This window comes from Schistocerca serialis, chromosome 5, assembly GCF_023864345.2.
Source record: "Schistocerca serialis cubense isolate TAMUIC-IGC-003099 chromosome 5, iqSchSeri2.2, whole genome shotgun sequence".
NCBI lineage: Eukaryota > Metazoa > Arthropoda > Insecta > Orthoptera > Acrididae > Schistocerca > Schistocerca serialis.
Genome location: NC_064642.1, coordinates 370,698,006 through 370,724,400, shown reverse-complemented (window position 1 = coordinate 370,724,400; position 26,395 = coordinate 370,698,006). Strand labels below are relative to the sequence as shown.

The following is a 26,395-nucleotide window of genomic DNA, read 5'->3' as shown; positions in this document are numbered from 1 at the left end:
CTTTCTTGCTTCAGATATGTCAATGATATCTATGCTTCAAGAAATATTTTTCCTTTAAAGGCTAAAATGGTACTGCAGAGTCATGCAAGTTTGTGTTGAAAATATCGTTGTAGAATAAGGAGCCGGCTCAATTAACTTCCAAATTCTGACAACGTAAGTCCCGATACAAGCCAAGTACTAATTTCTTTCTTCCTCTGTGTAGCGCTCGCTATAAAAAGCAACGTGTGCCCGTAGACCGAGCTTGGATTGCTGTTACACATACCTTGCAGACTCGTGTCACGGCCTGCTGCATGTGAATATCACGTCGGTGTGTGTTGCCCCTGGGATGACTCTGTAGAAATTTCTGTCGTCTACACACATACCGTGTTTCCTTCTTTATTCTTGCAGATGGATTCGTTAATTGGACATCGTGAGGGTCGCAGTCACAGTCAAGTCGTTTAATTACCTGGGGGATAAGGTTGCAAAGCGATATGCAATGGAACGAGCGTGTGAGAACTGTGGTAGGGAAGGGGAATGGTCGACTTTGGTTTATCGGGAGAATTTTAGGAAAGAGTGGTTCACCTCTAAAGGAGGCAACATACATGACGCTGGTGGGACCTGTTCTTGAGTACTGCACGAGTGTTTGGGATCCGTACCAGGTCGGAATGAAGGAAGACATCGAAGCAATTCAGAGACGGGCTGCTAGATTTGTTACCGGTAGGTTCGAATAGCACGTGAGTGTAATGAAGATGATTCGGGAACTCAAATGGGAATCCCTGGAGTGAAGCGACGAGCCTTTCGAGAAACTTTATTGAGAAAATTTAGAGAACCGATATGTGAAGCTGACTGGAAAACGATTCTGATGCGCTAAATGCATTGGGGTTATAGGCCACAAAGATGATACGAGAAATTAGGGCTCATACGGAGGCATATAGACGGTCGTTTTCTCCTCGATCTATTTGCGAATGGAACAGCAACGAAAATGACCAGTGGTGGTGCTGGGTATGCTCCGCCACGAATCGGACTGTGGCTTGCGGGGTATCCATGTAGACGTAAATGTCGATGAAAAGGGTGACTTCTTGTTAACAGGCCACATCATAATAATATCAGATGTCAGGGACGTAATTCCATAAATTTATTAAGAGTAACGACATTTAGAAACTCAGTAATTTTTAGCAGACGAAATTTTTCTTTTAAAAAAGTAGACACTGGAATCCATACATGCTATGTACCACATACTGCTACATGCATGACGAATACACATATTGCCTGGATTTTTTCATGTTCGTCATTTTAATGACAGTGAGCAGCAGCAAGCACATTAATTTTAAAAATAAAGTTTTCTGCAGTCGAATAGTCATGTAAAATCCTCAGTGACCAAACTGGTTTCAACTGATGTAATTTTTAATAGTGAGTGGTTCTAGGTGTAACACTGAGACAGAATATTCGGGGAGTCTCCAATCAGTACCAATTTTAATCAGCCGTGTCTGTTCCCGAACACTACAATTCGGAATAAAAATTACATTCTGGAAAATTAGGACGGGATAGGAGACTGGTATTGAAAGAATTCGGGCTGTGAGAGCGAGTTGTGCCGGGGTAGCTCATCGGGTAAAAGAAATGATGGCTATTGATGGCTGGAGCACAGTTTTGTAACACAGACTTAGTCTGTCAGGCTGTCAGGAAGTTCATTCCGCTGCATTGTGTTCGTTTTGGGAAACGTTGAAGGTTAGCGCCGTTTGGTCTGTCCAGCGACGCACTGGTGCCGACAGAGTAGTACGGATAGTAACACACGCGGAAACTCCAGATATCGTTCCAGCAATCAGTCCATTTACACTGAATAGCCATACGTTATCACCACCTTTTTAGTAGCGTATTGGTCCACATGTGCAATGCAGTACAGCGGTGATTATACTTGACATGGACTGGTAAGTCCTTGCTGCGTTTCTAGAGGCATATGCCAGCAGATGTCTGAGCACAGGTCATCAAATTCCCGTACATTAGGGGCCAGTAGTTTGTTGGTGCTGAGCTGGTGATGCAAATTTGGAAATCTGTGGTAACGTCTTATGGGACCAAACTGCCGAGGTCATCGGTCCCTATGCTTACACACTAGTTAATCTAACTTAAACTAACTTACGCTAAAGACGACACACACACACCCATGCCAGAGGGAGGATTCGAACCTCCGACGGGTCCAATAGTATCGCAGGTGTATTCAGATCAGGTGAATTTAGTAGCCAACATCAAAATGACTTGACCATCGTGCCTCTAAAACCATTACAGCACTATTCTGCCCTTGTGACAAGATCACTTATGCTGCTGGAAGATGCCAAAGGCATCCGAGCAAATATCAAACATGAAAAGATGCACGTGGTCTGTAAAGATGTTTAAATATTTTGAATAAAATGCCAGCAACAATTCTATGTATATCTATTTGTAGTTTCGGTCCACAAGGACAGAATCATGTGGTTATATGTCATGTGTCCTGAGAGAATACAGAGAGAGCAAATAGTCATCCTCTGATCTCTTACGATGTCTGGCATATAACCACTGGTCTTAGGGGCGGAAACCAGTTGGGGTTTTAAAACAAAAAAAAAACTTACAACTGGTGCTGTACGAAGTCTTTCGGTCAGCGGCGGGGCCCCACGTTCACCAATGTGAGCTGAACGATTTGCTCAGAAACAATTCTCCCCGCACCAACAGTGCACTCCGTCGTCACATCTGCCACAGATCGCAACCTACCCTGCTTTACAGAGCGAGTAAACCGACAACATCCATGGTCTGTGACGAGACGTGGACGTCTAACTCCATGTCGCCTCCCCATAGTTGCTCACGACTGTAACACGCTATCAGCCGACAAGAATCGCCGTTTCTGAGATGATGGTTCCCAAAGAACGGGCATTAAAAATCTGACATTTACCAAAGTTACTTATGTCAGTAGATTTCGTTGTCCTCACTAAAATGATTAGATACTTGTCTCTGCGCCGCTTATATAATTTCCTTGCTGCATCAGGTAGTTAGTTACATGTTTCATAGATCATTTGAACGATTGTTTTGTCGTAATGAAGTGGAACGTGTAAGTTTACAGGATTTTTTTTACAAGCTGTCAGTTTTGAAATAGAAATTCGTCCATGGATTAGAAAGAATTGTCCAGGAGGAACAAATTTAGGTTACATTTAAAATCTGCGTTGATACCTATCTGCCAACAGCCTGTCCGCAGTGGATGCAGTGGCAGCACCGGTTCCCATCATGCTGCAAAAGTTGAACGCTGTTGGGCTTCAGTATTACTTGGATTGTGCACTCAGCCCTTGTGAGGAGAATCGAGGAGCAAATGGATTGAGAAGTAGCAGTTCCGGTCACGAAAGTTGACTATGGCCGGTGGCGCCTATCGGCTGAAAGTGATACGACGGTTAGTCGGTACCGTTGGGTCTTCAGAACCTGCTAGGAAGAGACTGTTTTTGCTATCTGCCAGACATTTTATGTTATTGGGCAAATGATCAAAATTTTTACACTGTGTACTGAGCGCCTTTCTGAGACACTGACAGTTTTAATAATGGATAACGAAGGCTTTTTTCCCCTTAGTGTTGTAGGTAGGACAACACCGATTTTCTCAGATTATGATGAATATTCATGACCAACTTCATTAGGGAATATATGTATTTTGACAGTGCAGCTAGAATGCCAAACTCTTTGAAGAGGTACCTACATGACAGCTGCGAGTGAACACCACAGATTATTCTTACTGATCACTTTTGTGCAATCAATACTTTCTTCCTAAGTGGTGAGCTACCCCAGAAAATTATCCCATAAAACATTATTGAGTGGAAATATGCAAAATATGTCAAGAGGTTGACTATTTTGTTTCCAAGACTAGCAACTGTACGAAGAGCAAAAGTAACTGAACTGGATTGTTTGAGAAGCTTAGTAACATGCTTCTTCTAGTTCAAGTTTTCATGAAAATGTATAGAAAAAGTTCGAACATTCTGTTCATGTGCTACAACAATTGTTTCTTATACTGAATTGAAATTTCTGAAAATTCAAGGACGGCCCATTTTCAGCATACCACTTAATAATTCGTCAAAGAACATAATTAACAATCTCTTATGTTGCTTTCTATCTAAGAGGAGTTATTCTAACACTTCTACCGCCTGCAGAAGTATCAGTTCAGTTTGTTTAATGTTGAGTGGAAGGTCATTCACATATAGACGGTGAAATGCTTATAAGAGCAGGTATTTTTATGTGTGGTACCTTAATATGTACACACATCACTGTAATTGTTTCTTCTCTGTATCAAACACTCTTCCCACAAACACATCATGTAATTTACGACCTGATGTTTTCTACACAGTCGTAAATGCACCACTAAGTGGGCTGCGCCTGCAGTATAGACAAAGTGTTTTGAGTCCATTTCAACACCTGATGTGCTGTCCCGGGGAAGATAAGCATTAATACCTTCCTCTTGCCACGTGTGTTTGGAGGTACTAACCAACATAAAAACATATTACACCTAATTGCTATAATTATAAATATGCAAACGAAGTAAATACTTATTTAATGTTGTTCAGTATATTATCGTTAGTCATTAGCACAAATATCTGCACTTTAACCCATAAGAACTGATAAGAACTGGAAGCGAACCCAACATTTAACTCTATGTGACTTCCTTCGTAATTCACCCCAGTGGCTAAAATTTTCTACCCCCTCAAAGTTGTTTGAATAATTCATCATAACTTTTTGTGCTCTGTTTGTTAAGTATGGTTCAAACCAGCTGTGTGCAAAGGCATCGGTTCTGTAAAGCACTAGTTTTTCCAAGAGTGAAACACGATCTACATGACGGCACGGCTTGTAAAAATCACAAAAATACAAACTGGCGATATTTTTTATTTTAAGTTTGTAATTCTGGTGAGTGAACGCATAAACTGCATTCTCAACCGAGTAAAGCTTCTGGAACTCAGTCTGTGATATTCTGAGTAAACTGTTTCTGTGATATTTAAATGTGAGAGCACTCTTGGGTACATTAGGTTTTTTGAATATTTTGGATAAAGATATCAGTAAGGTGATTCGATGATAATAGTTTAAGTCTTTCCTATCACCTTTCTTATAAAGAGGTTTAACAGTTGCACTTTTTAACCTGGCGGGAAAAATTCCTTGTGGTAGTGCGGCATTACATGTATCACTATCGGTGTTACTTATTAAATTAGAACAACTTTCAGAAATTGGAAACGCCATCAGCGCCATATGAACTTCGGTTTTTCAGAATTTTTATAACACTATTAATATCAATGAAGGATGTTGATGCTACTTCTAGATACTTAAAGTTATGTGGAATGATATTTTTAATACACTGTCTTGCCCCTTCAACTGAATCGTTTAATTCTGTTTTTTCTGCTACATTTAGAAAGTGACTGTTCAAATTACATGCCACTTATGAATCATCAGTCACTACATTGTCATTTAGTTTAATTTTTATGGTATCTTGTACACTGCCTGGCTGTCCTCTCTGTCATTCAACAATATTTTACTTAAAACTGTAGAAAATGCTGCAAACAGCCACAAGTTTTCTTGAAATGATTTTATTATACCATTACTAGCTTCGGGCCTGAGCCCATCGTCAGATGGTATCGATGACTTCTTGTAAGTTTTACATTTGTGTCTTTCTGGAAAGGCCTTCTTATTATTTTAGAGGACAGAGGTTAGCTTTTCTTTTACATTCCATAATGATCAATGAACCGAATTAAAAGCAAGATGACGATGGGCCTAGGCGCGACACTAGTGATAATAAAACAAAATAATTTCGAGAAAACTTGTGGCTGATTGCAGCATTTCATACAGTGTAATTTACGAAAACAGCAGCGGTGTTCTTCAGCCACAATATGCATCCTATGTAATTTTAATCTTATGATCTGTAGTATTAATTTCTGTCACGACATCGCGTGTCTGCAACGCCACCAGATGGCATTTAATCTCTCATTCGGCAGTGGTCACAAGTGTTTTAGTTCACCAGTATAGAGAAAGTGTGGAAAATTTAAATCTGAGCGACCAGACAGGGATATAAATTTTTGTTCTTCTTCGGTGCCTATCTGGTTTGGATGTTGGCAATGATGATGGATATTCCTCTCTTGTTGGTAGCAATACGGAAAAGTTATGATGAAGACAAAAAAAAAATGGTTCAAATGGCTCTGAGCACTATGGGACTTAACATCTTAGGTCATCAGTCCCCTAGAACTTAGAACTACTTAAACCTAAGGACATCACACACATCCATGCCCGAGACAGGATTCGAATCTGCGACCGTAGCAGTCCCACGGTTCCGGACTGCAGCGCTTAGAACCGCACGGCCACCGCGGTCGGCTTGCTGAAGACATAATGGACCAGCAACTAAGGTTGTCAAATCAAGATATTCGTTTTCTTCCAGCACTTCTTTTGCTGTTGATTTTCCCCTGAAGTATTTTTTGTAGCGGATCATATCTGTTTGTATTACGAATGAAATGTCCTACATATTGCAACTTATAGCTTTTCACTAACTTGATTAATTTAGGTGTTGTGTTCATTCTTCTCAAACCTTCTACGATTGTCAGTCTCTGAGTCCACGATGTTCTCAGGATCCACCTATAAAGCCACAATTAAAGGCCATCAGCTTCTTCTCCGTGTTTTTATTTAATGATGATGATGATGATGATGGTGATGATTGGTTTGTGGGGCGATAAACTGCGCGTTTATCAGCGACCGTACAAATTTCCAACCTTTGCTCACTCTAAATTCACCACTTTCATGAATGATGATGAAATGATGAGGACAACACAACACCCAGTCATCTCGAGGCAGGTGAAAATCACTGATCCCGCCGGGAATCGAACCCGGGACCCCGAGCTCGGGAAGCGAGAAGGTCCATATCTCTGCCCCATATAGGACAGAACACACATAGCAACGCGAAAGTCTGACTTTTGTCCTTAGAGTTAGGTTATGGCTTTCAAAGAGAAAAATCGTTTCCTGAAACACACTTGTTGCTTTCCCAATGATAATCTTGATTTCTTGCGAGTTATCCCAATTGTTGTTTATTATGGTTCCAAGGAATGTATATTGTTTTACCCTTTCTATAGTTCTTTGGTTTATGACTTCACTCCTGTAATATTTTCATTGCTTACGACCATGAGTTTTGTCTTCGTGACGTTTATTTCAAGCCCATACTGACGGCTAACTCTTACAGTTCTATCCATTAATACTTGTAAGGGTTCAATAGTGTCTGCAAATACAATAGTAATATTAGCATATAGAATGTTGTTTAATATTATTCCATTTATCAAAATTCCTTCTTCTACATCTTCCAGGTATTCTCTAAATATGAATTCTGACTATATATCAGATGGTATGGGTGACAAGATACATCCCTGTCTTTCTCCCCTGAGAAATTCGACAGCTTCATCGTGTTGTCCATCAATACGCAAAACCGCTGTTTGATTCGAGTACAAGTCCGTGATGATTCGCAGATCTCTTTCCTCCATTCCAATATTTCTCAAAATCTCCATCAATTTGTCGTTTTTTACTCTATCAAAAGCCTTCTGGTAGCCTATTAAGCAAGCAAATACATTTTTATTGACATCTCTACATCAATACTTGTTTACTGGTCAAGGCTTGTCTCGTATCTACGACATTAACAGACCCAAACTGATTAGGTGGTATCTGTTTCCCACATACTCTATATATTCTTTTGTCTATCAAATGGCTCTGAGTACTATGGGACTTAACGTCTAAGGTCATCAGTCCGCGAGAACTTAGAACTACTTAAACCTAACTAACCTAAGGACATCACACACATCCATGCCCGAGGCAGGATTCGAACCTGAGATCGTACCAGGTACGCGGTTCCAGACTGAAGCGCCTAGAACCGCACGGCCACAAAGGCCGGCAGACGGAAAAAGCAGAACCCGTTGCATAACTGAAAAGCTTGTAGTACCCATTTCGCCCTGATATGCAGCCTCAACTAATTGATCTGAAGTTGTACTCTACCAAAACTACAGCTCGGTAGTTTTGGTGCAGTACATAAATACCATAGTAACTGGTAGGATTATCGGCAGTACTGGCAGCACTGGTACAGAAAGAAACACAAATGATTGTGTGAGACAGAAACTGGGAGCCGATGGTATGTCTTTGTTTTTTGTTTGTTTATTTGTTTATTTTGCACTTCATTAGCACTGCATAACGTTGAATGTTAGTCCATTGAGTATTTTCCATCCTTAAAATATATATAAATTGCATTCTATAAGTAATAAAGTTTAATTGATCGCGTAACTTCTCCGCTTTTTTTGTAACCAAAGCACAGTTTACATGTACAAACAATAAATCTGTACAATTATTGTTTTTGTTTTGTAGTCAGTACAATGTTATTCATCATGGTCAGAGACAAGCTACTACTGATAAGTGCGAAACTTGTTTATGAATAACAGAAACACGCTGTATTTAAGTTTGGCGAAGTACTGACGCGAATTATGAGATGTTTTTGTTTTGCGTTTCTTTTTAAAATTTACCTTTTTTTAGGAAATTGTGTTTCCTAGCTCTATATGATAAATTAGTAGTTTTACATGTTTACTACAATGTTTACTGTTTCAAGTTGCAGATCCAAAATTTTCGAAAAATAACATAATTAAACATTGACAATTTCAGTTTCGCTATAATCGTTGTTTATTTTTAACAGACAGGAAGATAACTACGTAGAACCAAAGTGTTCAGTATGTTACACGGCGGCCCTATATGCATCCTGACTCAGCTCATAGACGCTTCACCGCATCCGGTTTCTAGTGGAATCTAGTAAGACACAGGTTTCATACGCAGTCAAAGGGATTCCTTCAAGTATTTCCTTCAGCACCGATTTTCTTGTTTGCACAATACCGTTGGAGGGGGTACAATACTCGCTGCTTGCAAGCTTGCGCTCGCCGTCTTTCCGAGGAGCAGTATTGCTGTGAGGCGCCGCTTTAGTACGTGCGCGGTGCGCAGAAACGCGCCGGCGACGACAGCGCCCGAGGCGGCGGCGCGGCCAATCCTGCGGCTACGTAAGCGGCGGCCGTGCAGCAATCGCGTTGTGGCGGCGCGCGCACTTAGGCTGCGAATTAGCCAGTCGATTACAGCGGAGGCCCCACCAGCCGGCGGCCGGCGGACCGCGGCCAGCCTTCATCAAATTACGCCGACTACAATGCCGGCGGTAAGGCGGGGAGGGCAGGGGAGGGGAGCAGGGTGGTGGGGGGTAAATCTCGGGGTTAAAACATCCGGGGGACGGCGTGCATACGGACTGGGGTTAGCCTGGGCAGGGCCGGGCGTTAATGCTGGGGCGACGTAATGGTCTGCCGGCTTCCTTGCGCTGAGTGCCTGGGGTCGCGGCGCCGGATTAGCCATCCATTCACTGAAAATTGACTAGAAAATTGACAGGCGCGGGCCCTCGAGACAGCGGCCGCCCTGCCTGCCCCCTCCTCCTACCTCGCTGCCGGAGATCGCCGGCTCCGGCCGTATTAATCATTCATAATCAGGTAATTCATATCGGGGAGGCGCGCCGCGGCGCTCCGGCATCGCCGACGTCCGTCGTCGCCGCTGTCTGCCTCAGTCCTCGGAATATCTCCGTTTCTCTTCACTGGCGAGCCTAGACGTCTGTGGTTCTCGGGAACCACATGTCGGCACTGTCAGACGTCTTACGTAAGATAAAAGTATACTTAGGTAACAGAAGTCACGGCATACCTCCTAATATCGTGTCAGACCTCCTTTTGCACGGAGTGGTACACAACTCGGCATGGGAAGGACTCAAAAAGTCGTTGGAAGTCCCCTGCAGAAATTTTCAGCCATGCATAATTGCGAAAATGTTGCCAATGTAAGATTTTTATCCACGAACTGACCTCCCGATTACGTCCCACAAATGTTCGAAGAATGGCCAAATTATTCTCTCGAGTTGTCCAGGAAGTTCTTCAAACCTCATGGACTGTGCGGCTGGTCCCGGCGGAGGTTCGAGTCCTCCCTTGGGAATTTGTCCTTGGGATAATTTAGGTTAAGTAGTGTGTAAGCTTAGGAACTGATAACCTTAGCAGTTAAGTCCCATAAGACTTCACACACATTTGAACATTTTTTATTTTCTTCAAACCAGTCGCGGTCTGTTGTGGTCCAGTGGCATGACACATTTTTATCTGTAACAATTCCATCGTTGTTTGGGAACATGAAGTCCGTGAATAGCTGGAAATGGTCTCCAAGTACCCGAACACAACCAGTCCTCCGTTCCATGTAAATGCTGCCGACACCGTTATGGAGCCACCAGCAGACTGCACAGGGCCTTGTTGGGTCCATGGCTTCGAGGGTTCGCGCCGCTCTCCAACCCTGCCATCAGATCTTAGCATCTGAAATCGGGACTCATATGATCACGGTTTTCCAGTCATCTAGGATCTAACCGATATGGTTAAGGCCTCAGGAGAGCGTTGCAGGCGATGTCGTGCTGTTGCTAAAGGCAATCGCGCCCGTCGTCTGCTGCCATAGCCCATATCGCCAAATTTCGCCGCACTGTACTAACGGATACGTTCCTTTATAACTATCGTACGCGATGCTACGTCCACCTATATACGTGTACATCGCTGTCGTATGACTTGAATCGCCTAAGTGTAAAGTCCGATTTCATGGTAGGCTGGAAAATCCCAAAGGAAAACTTTTTCCTATCGTTCTCGTGCACTGGCACCTTTCCTTAGCCACGTGCGAGAATCGTGTATTTATTGTATCTGATGCTTGTAGATTGTAACGAGAGTGTGTCCAGTATCGTGTCGTGTTTTTGTTGGATGGCGATGAAAGAAGGGAGTGGTGGAAACTCCCTGCCGGCACATAGTCTACTCCTCTAGAATAGCGGCAAGGGGATCGCCGAGCTTAGCGCTCTCATCCGACGGACAGATGAACGTCAACAGTGTCACATGTCCTCAGTTCACAGGCACATTGAGGGATTTGGAATTTAACCCGTATCGTTAGCGCAATGGCTGTTGATCAGGGACTTTACGTGACCGCCATCCTTCATCTTTCCCGTACAGGCAAACAGAAACCGGTCAAGGACATGTGGCGTACCCAGGTGATCACACCCAACATTGCTTCACTTCAGTGATGTGATGAGAACACTGCATTCAGCCAGACAAAGCCGTTGGCTTAGGTAAGATAGCGACTGGCGTAAGCACAGTTAATACTTCAAACGACTTGACGATACTCTGACAGTAACGAAGTGAAATTATCGTGTGGTGTTATTGCTTGGGAGGATCTGGGGATGTTCAGCCGTCTGATGCAAGTCCAAATGGTTCAAATGGCTCTGAGCACTATGGGACTTAACATCTGAGGTCATCAATCCCCTAGAGTTAGAACTAACCTAAGGACGTCACACTCATCCATGCACGAGGCAGGATTCGAAACTGCGACCGTAGCAGCAGCACGGTTACGGACTGAAGCACCTAGAACCGCTCGGCCACCAGGCCGACTCGGGTGCAAGTCTTCCTATTTGACGTTACTTGGACGACTTGCACGTCGATGAAGACGAGATGAAATTTTTAAGACAAGCACCCTCTGATCGAGTGAAGGAAACCTTCGACTCAGTCAGGCATCGAACCAAAAAATTCCGGGATCTAGAGGCAGTGGCGTAACCCACTAGATATTTAACTGCGGGCGTACTGACGGTACGAAGACACGCAAATAATACTCTACGACTTTTGCATGTAACTAAACTGTCCAACAGTGATTTACGACGATAGCGTATCTGTGAACTTATTTCGACTTAGGTTCGGGGGGGGGGGGGGGGGGGGTGAATGAAAGAATAAGATATATAAAATGTAAGCATTCCCTCTTATAAATCGTGGACTGCATCGTTACGGAATGGAGAGAATCGTTTATATGTTCAAGCTGTTAGTGGTTCATATAGTGGCACAATATGTAGAATGAAGTATGTACACTTATATTTGCGGAGGGTACGACTAGGATGCACAATAGCACCAACATTATTTATACGAAGTAATCATGAACCCTGCCTTGAGTTTGTATAAACCGGGGAGGGGGTGAGGTGGGGAGGGGATTGAAACTAGTGTAGATATTTCTGGTTATTGCCAAGCCACTTTGAGCACCGCAGTGCCGTTTCTTTATTGGATGATTTGTTTTGGTTTCGTTAAAAACAGAAGCTGATTCATAGCAATGTCTTGCTGATTGTTACACTCTTTAAATCGTGATGTAGGTATGCTGTTGGTATTCTGCTTAGTTTTTGCATGCATCTATAATACTGGACGTCGTAAATGATTCCACATTTGTGTTTTGTTTCCTGGTTTCATTGCACGGTGTCATGTGGTCTAGTGTGTATTTGTCTCTGCCAACAAATACGTGAGTGTACTGCTCTATTTGAATGCATTGTAAGTGTATTGCTTGGATTCTACTTTATTTTTGTTCACATCAGTTTTTCGTACTTTCTCGTATTTAATGGAGAACTTCATGTTTGAAGCTTTTTACTCAGCTGATATTCAACTTTATTAATCTTGTCACGGAATGGGTATGTAATTTTGTTTTTAATGTAGTTACTTCTTGTCACTATGTAATCTTAGTGACAGAATAAGCAGTTATTTGTCATTTACTTTTGTATATACGAAGACAGTAACTTGTTCTCGAAAGAACAGTTACTGTTGATGACCGTGCGGATTTTCTCTGGAATAAATGATGACTAACTGAAAACCTCAGCTGCCGACAGGTGTTGTTGATATACCTCGATGTGGACAGCTGAAAATGCGTGCCCCGACCGGGACTCGAACCCGGGATCTCCTGCTTACATGGCAGACGCTCTATCCATCTGAGCCACCGAGGACACAGATGAATAGCGCGACTGCAGGGACTTATCCCTTGCACGCTTCCCGTGAGACTCACATTCCCAACTGTCCACAATTCTACATATGTATTGTATCTTATAGACATTTGCCCAACCACTCATTACTCGCGCACGCTTTGGCAACTCCCGTAAGAATTTCGGCAACCTGTAATGAGTGGTTGGGCAAATGTCTATAAGGTACAATACATATGTAGAATTGTGGACAGTTGGGAATGTGAGTCTCACGGGAAGCGTGCAAGGTATAAGTCCCTGCAGTTGCGCTATTCATCTGTGTCCTCGGTGGCTCAGATTACTTCCTTTATTTTAGCCGGCGCGGTAGTTCAGCGTATTCGGTCAGAGGGCTGCGTGCTCTCTGTAATAAAAAAACTGAGTCAAAGAATCAACTATCAACTTGAACAGATGTCTTGTGACGTCCGCCCTGACCAAAACGCAACGAACACTATCGAAAAAAATGAATTTAAAAAAAAAAGATAGATAGAGCGTCTGCCATGTAAGCAGGAGATCCCAGATTCGAGTCCCGGTCGGGGCACACATTTTCAGCTGTCCACATCGAGGTATATCAACATCACCTGTCGGCAGCTGAGGTTTTCAGTTAGTCATCATTTACTATTGTGCAGCAAAAATTTTGTACCCGGAAATGCACATTTTTACTTAGGATTGAACAGTATAGCGTGGACGTACTTCCACTTACTAAATACTGCTGCATTTAGTTAATTCTAGTTTAATAATACATTCAATGATAAAAGCACGAGACTGGTGTGTTATTTTCTTTGAAATTTTCATTGGAATGGGAGGATTATTCTAGAGTGTTAATTTCTGCAGAAGTTCATTGTATCTGTCAATAACATATGAACACGTTTGTCTAACTAATGTTTCAGTTTAGCATTTGTGAAGAAGAACACCCCATTTGACATTACACTGTACTAAGGAAGCTGCACTGAACTCTACTGAATTTCGTTGCATTTTATCCTCGATTTGATCTGCAATTGTAATGCATTGAATGTTTTTGTTCTGTTTCTTCTTTTCCACAGTAAATATTCTACAGAGTACATAATCTTTATATTTAAAAAAGTGTTTGTTACTGGCGTATTGGCAGAGGTTTTATTCACTTGAAGCAAGCCAGTAGCACCTAACATGCTGCCCGACAGTCACACAAAGCAGATTCCTTAGTCAACATACCGTTGTGGCAATATGCCATGGAAATGAGACACTTAGTACTATTTAGTACTATTTAATACAGATTTATAGAATTAATCGTTTATCATAACATATAGCTGGATTTGGCCTTGATCATGACATGTAGTGATATATGCTCAACTAGTACGGTTATCAATATTACAAACTCCATTGTATGAATAGCCTTATTCAATGCTATTCAATTACACATTGTTTTCAAAAAATTTACAATAATATTAAATGCAGTGAAAGTATGCTCACAATGTAATGAGCAGCACAACGTACAGTTCCGTATTTAAAATGAGAAATACTTTACTTTTTTCACTCTATGTAGCAATAGCATATCAGATTACAAGCCATACTACACGGCAATAACCCATGTCTGTTAGTGCAGGAGAGTTGCGTATCCCTTCTACGTCAAACTGCAGTGCGAAATGCTGTGTGTGAGATTGCTCGATTTGCGTCAATTGAAAGGCAGACAAATCCTTGAAATCCAAATCTCTAACGGAGTTACACAGTGGAGTTAAATTCAACGCAGTTTTAATAACAAAGTGGCCCTAGCATTGAATTACAAGTGTCAACATTTCCACAATTTTTGTACTGATTAATTGCATGTGAGGTACCTACTTATTACGAAAGTAAATACGTTGTCCAGGAAATCGCACTTTCATTACACGTTATTGTGTATGGACAGATCAATAGAAAACGTTACAACGTTTCGTTATACGCATTTAAAGAACATTCAAGTGATGCATGAAGTCGACTGCAAAAGAAAGTAACGGAAAACGGAAAAGAAGACAATCGAAGGATCTGAGACGTGGTCCTACAGAAGAATGTTGAAAATTAGCTGCGCCGATAAGGTAAGGAATGAGAATGTTCTAAGGAGAATCGGCGAGGAAAGGAATATGGCGAGTGATCTGATATGCACAACAGAGATAAACCGCTTGCTAACAGATGAATTAAACGTAATGCAATCGTGTGAATACAGTGATTGCAAGATCTAGAGAAAGGAGGAGAACTACACGTGCATTATGCTTATGGATTCAATCATGGTGGGACTGCGCGAATTTACTTGCGTCTGGAAAAGCCTTTGCTAAAATCTAATCCGCCAAAATTGGTGGTCGATCTTATCATAGTTCAGACGAGGCAACAGCAGACGTGTACGTGGAGGTCACTAGAATTCCGATTGCTACTAATCTAGCTGTAGATATTGCTTTTGCCTTCTCCATCTCTAAGGACAAGACCACAAGTGCTCGCTGCATGTGAAGTCTGCAAACGCTCTCTGTCAGAAGTGAAAATCAAGGGAAGTCTGTAGAGAAATATGAAGTAGTACGCTCCCAAAGTCTGCTCTGGGCGCTCATTTCGTGCTAAGAAAAACTTTGCCAATGACAAGATTTTTTTCTTAGCTTCTGCCATTAATATTTGTAGTTTACAGCTCTGTGGGAAAACGGAAAAGAAGACAATCGAAGGATCTGAGATGTGGTCCTACAGAAGAATGTTGAAAATTAGCTGCGCCGATAAGGTAAGGAATGAGAATGTTCTAAGGAGAATCGGCGAGGAAAGGAATATACGGAAAACTCTCTTAAGAAGAAGTGACAGGATGGTAGCACACCTGTTAAGACATCAGGGAATAACTTCCATGGTAGTAGAGGGAGCTGTAGAGAGTAAAATTGTAGATGCATAAAGAGATTGGAATACATCCAGCAAACAATTCAGGACGTATGTTGGAAGCGCTACTCTGACATAAGGAGAGAAGACGTTGGCACATGAGAGGAATTCGTGGCGGGTCGCATCAAAACAGTCAAAAGACAAATGTCTCAACCTCTGTCATGAATGCCTGCTTTTTAGTCGGTTAATGACCGGCCGTTTCAAATCGAAAAATATTGAAATGTCATACCGTTTTTTCACGAGTTCTCAAGACACTTCCTCCTGCCTTTCGGTGGCGAAGTTCTTGCCGTCCCAGTGGCGTGACGCCAGCTAGTTACCTCTGCACCTGGTGGTAAAAAAAACGACACACGGACGACTTTCGAAATGTTTTACTTGCTTTCAGACCAGAGGAAAAGATAGGCATCTGTAGAACCGCCTCCCCATTATTTCTGTCTTACGGAAATTTGTCTGACGTTGAACAAAGTTAGAAAACAGGCCAAGTTTTCTTAGGAGAGGTGAACAGTTAAAGTAGGTCGTTCCTCTGCTGAGAATATTCGCTATGGTGCTGTCTTGATGGAGGGCGGGTCAGCCAGTATTGTCCCTTAGCTAGCGAAGGCTGGCTCTCACCGCATAGTGATGTCACACCTGAATACATTTGCCGTGCGTACCTGCTGGCTCTAAAATTGTATGTACTCGCTTTGATGCCCGCGTGCCAATGCCTGGATGGTTCGCTATTCGCGTTCTGCTCTCACTGCTCTACCAAAACCCGTGTTTAACAAGCGAAATACAACCTCGACATACGGCCATGTTGTTAATTAGGGAGTAAGGAGGTTCTCTGACGTTACCATAAATGCTATTACTCTTCTATTAAATTAGAAAAAGATAAATCGGTTTGGACATGATTTGTCGAATTATTAATTGGATCTGCATATCAGAAAGAGAAAAAGGACGAGAAGCATGCCATGGAAGGCCTGACCCTTCTCAGCAGTCACATTAAATAAATATGAAAAAAGCCTCTGCATTCCAGTTACTCTACCTCAATGGGCACTAAATCTTTAGAGTGGAATTTTTTTCTGTATATATAAAAAAATCTTTTTGTAGGATTTGAACACATGATGATTAACTTATCGTACAAACTAATGTGTCTAAAAGGAATGTTAGCTTTCACAACAGTAAATGAAACAAAACAATAACAGCATTTAGATAAAAATTGAATTTCTTGTGAAAGTCTGATGAAGAAAACTCAATGTGAAATTAATTTATAATGCACGTGGATAAATCTTCCCTTTTTCTTTCAGATTTGCTTTAGTTTGAATGATATTTTGGAGACATGAAGATGAATAAGACAGGAAGGAAAAATTCTAGTTTGAGTTGAACTACTCATTTAGATTTCGTAGATGCAAAAGTGTTTATTTTCAAACGGATAGACAAACCAAAAATACCAGAATGACATCTTTATGAACTCCCATACATTAAAAAATTAATTTGTAATTTGGCTCAACACTTTAATTTCAGTTACTATTAGTGTGTAAGGACTATTTCTGCCAAGCAGATTTTGTAAACACATCTAGACATGTGCTAAATGCTGGGGTTACTCTGAAGCATATGAAATTGGTGTTGTATCAGCCTTCTCCCTGCTCCTCCACCCCCCATCTCCCAGTTCATCTTACACAGATGATGGTGGTTTTGGTGGTGGTGGTAGTAGTAGTAGTAGTAGCTTTAGTAGAAGTGGTAGCAGTAGCAGTGATAACAGTGACAATGTTTTTGCCACATCAGATGAAAATATAAGTGTGCATGACATATGTTGCATTGCAAACTGTACAATATTTAAACTAACAAGTTTCATTTTTCTGTGCACTGTTGATGGTGTGAACAGTTTTTTTCGACACAAACATATCATGGAGAAAACAGTAAGGATATAATGGATCAGAAGTTTCAAAATGTGATTTAGCTCAAGGTAAAGAAAAATGTAGAAATCACACCGAACTGCCCTTTCCAGAGTACGAAAAAAAAAAAAAAAATTAAGAATGGTAAGAAATAGTTGAAAACTCTAAACAAGGAGTTTCAAGCAACTGAAGTAGAGTTAAATGATATGGCTAAACCCTTTGTAAACAGCCAGTTAAGGAATGCTAATGAACCATCCACAGCAATACCATAGTCTATACAAGATAAGTCATTTTCTTTATCCATTTGTAAGTATAGCCCCTGACTGGATAAGTACTTGACCACATACTTCTCCCTTTCATCTTTCTGACTCATCAAGTCAGTGCTTTCCCTGTATCATTAGGTGTAGGACTGAATCTGGCTTTGTTAAAAATCTTAGCAATGAAAGAAAGTCGTATGCATAAAAAAAGATGAGTATTGTCTCTGGATGATAGTATGTATTATTTGGCACACAAACAGTAATCTGTGACTATCAGTCATTGAGGATGGTAGCAGTAGCTGCTAATTATGCATTAGTTTTTATGCTGAAAACTATTCACAAAACTTGGAAACAGCTCCTTGCATACTATTTTACTGCAACCACTTTTCTGTAAGGTCATCAGAAAACATTCATTGTTTAAATCATAAGTGCACTTCAGTATATTGGATTCAAAGTACTTTGCACCGTGTAAATCAAATAGGCCAAAGACCAGTATCTGCCTTTCAAAACTTGAGTGTAATTGCAAAAATGATTATTGCACTACACTGAACAATTTGTGAGGCCTTTTGAGAAACAACATTAGTAATGAACAGTTAAATGAAAGTAGGTTGAATGATTGTAATGACACTGTTTTGTCTCAGCTAATTCTCAATTCTTCCTTGGATGATGTGAATGAATCTGTAGACGATCACAAGGCCTTACCTTCTGTAACTGGCTGTATGCTGAAAAACAGAGATGTACTGTATGGCTGAGAAACACGTAGACGAGTATCTACTAATCTGTTGAAACTGAAAAGCACTTATTTACATCATTATTTATATCATTTAAAGGGAATAATGTAGTGTGTGCTCATCTGAAATAGACAAGAGAAAATGTCATAATTTTTTGATGACTCTCCATGATCAGCTGTAGTACTGTCTATGGTCATGAACGAGAATACATTATAATTCTAAAACGATATTCTCTCTGCCCCAATGTATTATTTTGTAAAGAGGCACCCCAAGGACACCATTCGTTACATATGTATGTCAAAGAGATATATTTGTATGCCAAAGAGAAGAAAAATTTGAACAAAAGGAAGTTTTATGTTCAACATCTTCAAAAAGGAAAATGTTTGAATCATTTTAATTAACAACATATTGTTATGCATCATATAAAATACCTCCCTATATTCATAAAAATATGTGGTGTTGGTCAGAGCTAAACTTGGAGATATAAAAACTACAATGTTTATTATGGCTATAGCACCCTCAACTTTGGATCCATATGTGAACAATAACATCTCTAACATATTAACCACACTGGTGTCATACGCTCATTATACAAAAAGAGACTGGAGGAGGAAAGGAAGAGTTATGTTGGCTCACAGAAATGGTAGGTGCTCATGAAATTGCTGATCATATTTTTAATCTGATAATAAGTGTGTCCCTATACAAAAGAATGTTCCTACAGTTTGTTTCCTATTTTCTCTGTTCCAGATGTAACCATCATTACTTGAACCTGATGATGGGTACTTGACAGAGGAACTGTGAAGTGTAATGAATTAAGTACTGATGCCAGGATTTTGTGGATTCATTTTCAGTTATGTACTGAGCAAGATTTTCAAGAAACAAATAAACAAAAGCGCTAAAAATAAGTGTTGAATGTACGTCTCATTTCATCATTTAAAACTGCATGGATGTAGCCTAAAATACGGGGGAAACATGTTATGTAGCACAGTACATGTTCTTTGTATATGTCACTAACAACAAAGTGAGAATCACAAATTCAATTTATTTAGAAGTGACTCTACAGAAGGATGATTTCCGGTGACAGAATACATATAAATACTAATCCACAGAATTTAAAATAAATCAATTTTAATAGACATTAGTGTACTTCCTTATTTTATAGTACAGAATTTTACTCTTAGTTTTCGTAAATGGCATCATAGTCAACTTTTGACTATAAAATTATTTATTTGTAAATCCCACTATTCCAGATTCCGTCATGTGGTCATTAGTAATTGGAGATAATTGCACTTCAGCATATGTTAAAACCTAAAAATCGTCTAACATATATGTTGTGACTTGGCAAGACAGCCAAGCCACTAGGAGGTGAAGCCGAAAGGCACGCTTTTAAGCTCACGCAGGCTGGCGTGAGGTCTGGAACAGTTAAAGGAGTTGAGTCTAGTAAAATAAGTACGTAGCTTCTGGAATACTTAACTTTAATCCATAATTGGTGAACATCGGTTTGACGGTACATGCATCACAAGATAAATAGCAAATGATAATGGCGCCTTGCTAGGTCGTAGCAAGTGACGTAGCTGAAGGCTATCCTAACTATCATCTCGGCAAATGAGAGCGTAATTTGACAGTGAACCATAGCTAGCAAAGTCGGCTGTACAACTGGGGCGAGTGCTAGGAAGTCTCTTTAGACCTGCCGTGTGGCGGCGCTCGGTCTGCAATCACTGACAGTGGCGACACGCGGGTCCGACGTATACTAACGGTCCGCGGCCGATTTAAAGGCTACACCTAGCAAGTGTGGTGTCTGGCGGTGACACCACAATATATACATGCCATGTCATAAGATTTTTAAGTTTCGACATGTGCTAAAGTGCAATTATTTCAACATTATGATGACCAAATGGCTGAAATTGCACTAATGGGTCTTATAAATAAATAATTTTACAGTCAGTGTTATTTAAAAAATTTTACATGTCTTTCCAATCCAACTGGGAGAAATTAATCTTCGTTTTTGGTTGAGGTTTCTCGCATATATTACTTTGGAATGTCACAAAACTGTTTCTAGACACACACTGTACCAGCAGACTTCGTGCAAATGAAAAAGACTGTCATCTAATACCCGTATTTCGAAAAGCATTGTTAAGATTTTCACGCCATATACGCTCGTATTTAAAGTTCATTGCCAGGCCATTAGGAGTGCTACTGTCGTTTCTGCTTCTGTATCGTAACATTGGCAGTGCACACCTTAAAAATTTGGTCTTTCGCGATGGAAAAGTTCCTGTTGTGGTATCAACGTGTGTATAGATCGTGACGAACTCTTCACTTTGTGTTTTGCTTATGGCCAAGTCATTTTTGCAGAGGATGAGGATTACATGAACAAAACGGTTAGAAAATTGAACATGGAATATCGGAATTGGCGTTTACCGAGTAACTTAGAGAAAATGAAATGTTTAGTTACTGAAAGAGTGAGTTTGTAAGGCCTGTGGACTCGTACAAATATTTGGGAGGAATTTACTGTCAATGGAGATGGGGTTTTGGAGGTGTTGCTGCAGATTAACACCGTGAAATGAAATTCAAAATGAATACATACATAGGAGAATGGAACTGTGCATCATTGTAATCGACACAGTCTAAGCAAAACGATCAAAAAGGCATTGGCATATATGCCATTTGGGTGACGAAAGACGGCGTAAGAAGATGATGGAATGGATTCTAACAAACAGAAGAATGAGAGGACGTCAAACTTGATAGTGGCGACCCCCTCTCTCACTCAAGAGTTTGAGATAGGACGTCAAAAATTAAAGATAAGAAAAAATTTTTCAAAAATACGTTCATTTTGTAGCGCACATCTTTCTGAGGAGTTTGATATATAAAACAAGGAAATGTTATTTGGTCTTAAGTGTGCCAAAGTACAGTGCCACGGCACTCCACACAGCACTCTTCTATTGCACATGTCACTGGAATTCAAACGTATATATTTTGTAATGGAAGCCATCAAATCTACATTCAGGACATTCGAAATTAAAATGCCCTACGTTGTCTCTCCTAACCCCTTAAAAAAAGTCTCAATGACAACTGGGTGAGATTATTTGTAATCGGAGAATAAGATTTCTTCAGAAAATTTCCGCTCTTTATTGCACATTCGGTAACAGCTTTCGCTTTTGTATGATATAAAATTAAATATAGGAAACATAAAACCAGTAAAGACAAGAGACAAGAAAGACAGTACACGTTTCTTCAGTCCTTAGGTCCCAGTATTTTTTACCCTCAGATCTTGCTACAGCTTTATACGGCGTGCTTTCATTTCTGCGAACGAATCTGTTACCTCAACAGAGTTAGTCAAACGTTTTGCTGTATGAAAAATGAAAATGTCGTTGTCTAAAACTGATAAAACCGTTGATACGAATAATATCCAAGAGTGGTAACGTTTCTCGATTTGATTACATCTATTTTGTCATTGTCTTCTAGATGAAACGGAATAGGACTTTCTAATATTGCGGCATTTCTAGCACACACCAAATAAACGAGAGTGATTTGGCACAAATTGTGATCTTTATCTACGTCATTTACATAAATAATACGACAGAATATAATTCACGATGTACCAACATCAAATGCACATTAGGCCTATTACAAACAAAACATTTTATTTTAGGAAATAGTTTCACATTTAAGTCATATGCTCCAGTTTTTCAAGCATGAAATCGAAAAATAGTAGTAGTAATATTAGTAGTACGAATTCTTTAAATAAATTTGGAATCGTCACATATTTCCATATAATTTGGGTGATGTGGTCTTTTATTCTGCTTCCTTGTTCTAACAAACAACATTGTCATCACTAGTACTGTAACTATTCCTGCTATTGTCAAAGCTTGTTCTTCGGTTAACTTCACTAATCCTGCCAGAATCAGAGGTTTAGTTATCACTCATTTTTTCTCCGATTAGGCGTTATTACGCGCCCGTACAACGCGTTTTCCGCACTATTCCGAGAACAGAACTTAAAGCGGCTCCTAACCGGGGACTGTGCAACTGCCCCTTACGCGTGTAGCAATCTGGCAAAAACTGTCTGTCAAAATTTCATTTTCTTGGATACACCGAGAAGATAACATGTAATCTTTCTTACCTTTTATTCCTGTTAGTTGTTTATTTCTATGGATTTCTTTAGTAATTATAACAAGATTTATCATTCGCACACTCAATGAACCCCATAAACAAACACAACGATTCGGCGCAGCTCGTATAACCCCGTCCTCTTTTGTCTGCGGGAAAGGCTGTTATTTCTTGATGAGACGGGGATTCCTCTGGCAGAGACATCACGTACACTATGAACGCTTGATTCGTTCAGAATCAACTTAGAATGTGTTAAATATGTTCCAAAATCAACAGAGATGCGTTTCTAGATTATATGAATAATTGATATACCAATGTGCGCCGGATGTTAGGCGATTTGTGAAACAAGGTTTTTCTCCTCTTCAAGAATGTGAATTTGGCGCCCGCCCGTGGGACAAACACCGGTTTGCCCCTTCCCCCTCCTCGTCCCCCCTCACGCGATCCGGACCTGGTGGTAGCTAACATACGGATCAACTGCAACAGCAGGAAGAACATTAATTTCCCACGCTTCTGCCGTCACTCGTTTCCTTTTGTTACGTTCTCTAGATGTTATACTACCGCTTTCAAGTAACTGGTTGAAGAGGTTGATGTTTATTGCAATATCTAGCAGCACGTACTGAACAAGTACTAACTGCATTCTTCCTACAACCCCCCACACACTATGAACATGTCGAGTTTTTCTGCATTGGTAAATCCTATCATCCACTAACGACCTGCTGTCTCACACTAACTGACTACCAAGTCGCAAGGCACTCAAGGAACACACAAGCACACTGTAAACAAATATAACAACAAGTGTCGGTGTGGAAACTTTGCAAAATACTGTATCTCATAAACGACTCGCACTAGAATACTGCAGCAAACACCACTGACATTCTGATTTATCTTACTTTTAGTTCGTTAATGACAATAGGCAATGTTCCATTTAGGAATTTGTATGTTTGCACAAAAATACACTGTCTAAGTACTATTACAATATTAAACTAAGTTTCTATGTAAACAAATATATCAGTTTGCAACATGGCTAATTCTGTGCTACCTTTGCGCGTCCGACAGAGAAATGGTGCCTGTGTGAAACTTTCAAATGTGGAAAATAGGAACACTAAATAGCAGAATAGTAAGTAAATGTATTTAAAGAGTAACAAATTGTAAATACACGACTCACAAAGTGTAGAAGTTGAAAATATTGTTATTTTGGTCAGAGCAGCTGTAGCATGCAAAGTGCAGTCGATAAACCAATGAAGATTTAACATGTGTTACGCCAAATGAAGACGGGTGAAATCCCGAAACACGTTCTGCGAAAACATAAATATTTAAAGGTGCCTGAGTGCTATATTTCTTAAAGTAATATAGACACGGAACTCAACAATTAGTAAAATGCATAAATTAATGTCACCACCAGTGCTAGCCCTCATTTTCTTTTATTCTTTGTCAATCGCTTCCTCTTGACCCGTCTTGTACATCAAATATCCTCAACACGTGCGGTACGAAATGTAATCTTCATCGTCTCACCTCTTGGTGTTTCTTCCAAAAACGTATTAAGTAGCCTTAAGCATTTGCATGGACTCTTCTCTCCCATGCTTGTATAATTTTTTGTGTCTCCAACTTAAGCTTCAAACTTAAGTATTCGTACATAGTTACCACGTCCTTTCATTTCTAAACGATACCTTCAATTTGCAGGGAAGTGTCCATTGAAATGCAACTTTCTATCGGGTTAAAATTGTATTCCGTACAGTTACGCCAAATTAATTAATCATGTTTTAACCGCTATTCTACGTACAGTTTTAATCTGATAGATAGATTCATTTTAATCCTTGGTAAAAACTTTTTCCATCGTTGCATTTACTGGCTTGTATCAGTGCGAGATATACAGCGGAGGCCAACATAGCTCACGCAGTTTTCAATACGTGCTAATCTTTGTGCGTTCTTTGCTCTCACTATTCACTTTCTTTTCATATTGTAAATTATTCGCATATTTCATTGTTCTTTCTCTCTTTCCAAAATGACTCACACGTTATTTCTCTTTACGTTGTCGAACAGTTTAACTAGGCCCATATGGGACAAGATACAAGTAACTCCAAATTGTTCCTCCTCTTGTTAAACAGGAATGCAGTAGATCTTCTTTAGCACCTTTTTATTTTTTCTATAGAAGTGGCTCCTTTTGGAAACTATTAATTATTTAGTCTTAGTACATAATTATTATAAACGGTATATTTGGTATTAAATAAGAATGTTCAGTGTAAATTAAGCTGAAATCACTACAGGCAAAGCATGGGAAGCATTACAAAGGGAAAGGTGTACTATCACTTTCAGATCTGTCGCATTAGAAAAGCGTAGCTTCCAACAAGCGTTTTTGAAGAATAAATCAAAATGAATTTTTTTTATAATCCTAATATTCATCAGACTTCAAACTCAAGCAGGATTTAGGACTAGTTGTAAACGAGGCTATATAAAGAAACAACGAATAAGAGTTGTCCTTGTGTGTGAGATCTACTGATTCTGAGTCATGGAGATGCAGTGCTTGAGAAACTATGAATAGACTCCATAAGTATCACTTTCGTATCGCAGTCGTTAACGCAGGTATTTTCAATTTGATTAAGCAACATCCAATATCAGCAGAAGTTTCAATAAAAATTACATCAAGAGTATAAAATTCAGAATTCCAAATGGAAATAGGCAAGGTGGTTGTTTTACAAAATATCCGCAAAAGATTTTCGGTGAGGAAGAACCATGCCCGAGGCAGGATTCGAACCTGCGACCGTAGCGGTCACGCGGTTCCATACTGAAGCGCCTAGAACCGCACGGCCACACCGGCAGGCTAATCAGGTCTGTATTTGTCCACAAAGCTTCGACTGAACCCCTCTGTTGTCCTATCGATGGCCGTATATACATGTTAGAGGTGGAAAATGTCAGCAAAACCTGCACATGAGCACAATGTTTCTGAGAAGAACTGGTCCATGCGGCCTTTACAAAATCATTGCTCAACGAAATCTTGGGGGGCGTGTACCAAGTATGAAAGATGAAATAATCTCCAAAGCAGCACTGTTGTCGAAATCAGCGGATGGATACAGAAGTAGAGGATGATCTCGTAACACATGGAAACAAACTTTTGCATAGGAGCTTCAATGCATGGACATAAACTGGCGGGAAGCTGCAAAACCTGGCAGTTCATCGAGCTCGCTGGAGAGAACTTGTTTCCCGACATGCTGTCTAGCATTGGAGGACTATGACTAAGCCTAAGGGTAATGCTGCAAGAGAGGAATATTAATAGTGACGTCTTTGGATCAGTTGACATATCAGATATCCATAGGACTGCTAAGGACAGTGTTTGCGGGACACTGAAATAAGTGAACAGGAAGATACTTGGGACAGGGTGGTGACTAGAATTCTATCTGACAAGTACTCTTACTACGAGGAGGCACTTTCAATAATGGAACTTAACTCTGGTAAATTTTTATCCAACGGTTCAGATTGTGTAATTCGTTTATATGACCAGTTAGACCTTACACGGGCACTTCCCATTTCGTCGTTCATATTGTACCACCGATAACTCATAATAAAACCTATGACTGCATCCTGTCAATTTCTTCGGGCTTTCTTGTTTCATTTACGTATTTTCCCTTGGCGTCTGTGGAGATCTGGTCTCTAACAAACAGTGCTACTATATTATTAATTGCTAACATAGCGCAATCAAATGAACAGTTTACAGTTTCTTACCATTTTCAAAAAACGGTGTATTCGTTTCATTACTGGTGTCCA

At 40.4% G+C, this 26,395-nt stretch overlaps 1 non-coding gene across 1 annotated transcript; it reads right to left on the bottom strand.

Annotated features, from left to right (window-relative positions):
- Window positions 1-12,740: 12,740 nt before the first annotated feature.
- On the bottom strand, window positions 12,741-12,814 carry Trnat-ugu (transfer RNA threonine (anticodon UGU)). Its single transcript has one exon. It is a non-coding gene; the product is annotated as a tRNA-Thr (tRNA).
- Window positions 12,815-26,395: the final 13,581 nt, after the last annotated feature.